We start from the raw sequence: 3,761 nt of genomic DNA, 5'->3' as shown, positions 1-3,761 counted from the left end.
ATAAGAATGTAAACATTTCTTGTACTGGCTTGTTTCTGCCAAAAATGTTGCCAAAAGATATAAAAGCAATAAATATGAGGTTCTACGCTTGTTTCAAAATTCAATGCATTGTTAATTTTCTACTAGAGAGCAGACATACAATGTATATCATTAATAGTCGCTCTCTGACACTTTGCCGACAATATAAGCATGAGAGAGAGAGAGAGAGAAAGAGAGAGAGAGAGAGAGAGAGAGAGAGAGAGAGAGAGAGATTTTTGGACAGTCTTCACTACTTCATGTGCCTGTAGACACATCAACATAATCCGGCTTTCAGTACTTCATTAGTTTGATTATTCTGAAGCTTGTTGCATCTCTAGAGTAAGAGGAATCTAAATTGTGAAATTTTTGACTTTGGGGTTCAGGCCCTGGGGTAGGGCCAATATGACCATATAATGAAAATGTATCAAACCTTAAAATATCTTCTTCTCTACTCCCATATACATTTGAGAAAACTTCATGCATAGTTATGATGTCCATGATGCCTTTTTTCCCAAATTAAGAAATTCATGTCTCCCAGGGTCAGGGGTTCAGGTTGTAGGGTGGGGCCAATATGACCAAATAGTGAAAATGTATTAAATCTTTAAAAATCTTCCTCCCTGCTCCCATGTAATTATATTTGAGAAAAACTAAATATATGATTATAATGTCAATGAAGCCCTCTACTTAAATTGTGAAATTTATGGCTCATTTGTTAAGGGTTCAGGTCCCTGAAAAGGCCAATATGACCATATATATGTATATTGAAAATGCTTAACATTTTATAATATTTTTTTCTGTACCTTTACAGTAATGGGAGATAAACCTTTGCAGTAATGGGAGATGAACTAAATGCGTTGTTATTATGCCCATAATGCCCTCTTTTTAAGTTGTGAAACTCACTGCCCATGGGGTAGGGGTTGAGGCTTTTTATTTGGGATGAGTAGGTGTGACAAATATAACCATTTAGTGAACATGTATTTTTATTGGTTTAGGTCACTTGAGTTTTTCGATAACCTATTGCTGTTAGTTGTGTGTCATCCGTTAACAGTTTTACATTAAGTTCATCCTAAAAACACCCTGTACTTTGCATGTTCGTAGCTATAGACTGTGAGCATGTTGTGGGGATTATAAATGAAACTGTGAGTATTATAGGAGATTGACCATTAAAGGCCTTCAGGTCGCTTTTTACCAAAGGTTTACAAATTTTTGCCCTCTGGAGCTAGGGTATAGATAATTCGAGATTCCTCTGAATCTTGTTACTTTTTTTATTGAATTGATGTTGGTAAACAGTCAGGGGTAACAGTCAGAGGAGTCTCGAATTAAGTTTTAGACTCCAAAATGAAACTTAAAATACAAACAAGGGCCTCGACAGGTCCGTCGAAGGGGTATGTATTCAGGTGACCGTCAAAGCCCATGGGCCTCTTGTTTTACGTATTTCAGAAAAAAAATTCTGGAGTTGCACAATTACACATTTAAAAGAACAGCATTTGTATGCTTTGTCGCGTGAAATGATCCACAATAAGCTTCTAAGCAACGTCAAAATATTTCTTGACCTGATAATTTTTCACAAATCATCTAAAGACCTTCACGGCACAGAACACATCTATTATTTATTAAAATTACCTATATAAATATATCTGAACCTAAACTTTTAAAAGATATTTTCATATCATATTCATGCTATTGAGACATATACTAGCCCTTAAATTAAACCGTTTCAAAGTCTTACTTTAACTACCAGCTTACTTCTCGGTAATCATATTTTTTAATCTCGAACTAAGTGTCATCATTCGGTAGTTATGAAACAACTAAAATAATGCCAACTGTTCGGTGTATAAAGAATTCCTTTATTGCAGCCAGATTCAAATGAAACTTTGCCAAGATACACAATAACTAGTCTTAAGTTATCTCACCCATCTATGTGGTTAAGTCGAGAATTTTTTTTCAGAAGTATAGCCTTCAAATCTACAGGCGAAACATTCTTAAAAACTACAAAGTTATAGGGTCCACTATTCATCCTCTTACTTAATGCTCATTCCTTTTTTATTTTAACCTCTTTACTCTGATATGGAATTTTAACAAAATGGAATAATCACATTAAATAATTATATTGTTCTGAATAATGCCCAGTGATCAAAAAGACGTCTCACTTTTTTGGTTACCTGATTTCACCTAAAAATAACTAACATTTTGAAATGAATAAAAGTTATAGAACATACAGAATAGCTAAACGGTCGCTTGCACTAAAAAAAAAACCTTACCTATAAAAATACACCACCGCTAGTATTGATGACACATGGCTTAACTGACCTATAAAGATATATACCACCGCTAGTATTGATGACACATGGCTAAACTTACCTATAAAGTTATACCACCGCTAGTATTGATGACACATGGCTAAACTTACCTATAAAGTTATACCACCGCTAGTATTGATGACACATGGCTAAACTGACCTATAAAGATATATACCACCGCTAGTATTGATGACACATGGCTTAACTTACCTAGCAAGATACACCATAGCTAGTGTTGATGACACATATGATAGCCAGACATTCCTATAAAAATATACCACCGCTAGTATTGATGACACAAGGCTAGACTTACCTTTAAAGTATACCACCGCTAGTATTGATGACACATAGCCAGATTTACCTTTAAAGATTTACCAACGCTTGTATTGATGACACATAGCCAGACTTACCAGTAAAGATAATCCGCCGCTAGTATTGATGACACATTACTAGACTTACCTATAAAGATATACCACCGCTAAGGTCAGTTTAACTATACAAAAGTAATTTCGGTACCTATTATCTTTAAGTACAGTCTACAGTTGAGATGTTGGTCACTCTCCTTACTGGCAACCCAATGCAACAGTGGTTAGGACCTCTGTCACACAATTATCACCCCTCTCTACAGCATCTCACAGCAATGGAGATATTGGACTCGGTTGGTGTGTTTTTCGCAGATGTTACCAATTAACGTGGACAAGGAACAGGTGAAAAATGTCAATATATTTTTTATGTGCGTAAACAATGAAACACTTTCTCAGGTGGTTCATATACGGGACGTGAAGAGAGCAGAAATTGTAAGAAACAGTGGTTTTATACACAGCTTGTTTTGTAGACAGCTCGTTTTATTCACTGTCCTTTCTTTGCGACAAACCTTTAATGCTAGAATGTTGAGCAGAGTGTCAGGTTTGGCAGCGTTTTGAATAACACACTTAAAATATAGTCCTGTCCCACGGGCACCTGAAGGTAAAAACTATCCTTTTTGTGGTAAGATACTTTCATCTAGAGAAAATTATCTGATTATAAAGAGAAATACTTTAACATCAGGTGCTTGTGTCCTGTCTGTGTAGTTTTTATGCACTTAAACACTCTGAAACACTGAAAACCATGCTGTCGGGGGGGGGGGGGGGGGGAGGGGGGAGGAGGGGGTGGGGGAGTCATATCTCTGCGTCGATCTCTCTGTGACAGTCTGTTTGTAAATTGTCACGCTGACGGTTTGTAGCCGACCTTATATCTGATAATATGAAAGATATAGAATAAAAAAACCAATAACAAACCGTGACCCATCTCAAAAATCCAAAAAAACGAAATACAAATTCAAAGCAGAGCAACGCGGACCTCCAAATAGATAGAAGTAGGATCAGGTGCCTAGAAGGAGTAAGCATCCTCTGCTGAAAGGTTCTTTGACAGATGACATAATCATGACTAAGATTACACCGCGGA

This window comes from Crassostrea angulata, chromosome 7 (genome assembly GCF_025612915.1).
Source record: "Crassostrea angulata isolate pt1a10 chromosome 7, ASM2561291v2, whole genome shotgun sequence".
Lineage (NCBI taxonomy): Eukaryota > Metazoa > Mollusca > Bivalvia > Ostreida > Ostreidae > Magallana > Magallana angulata.
This window is presented reverse-complemented; position numbering follows the sequence as displayed.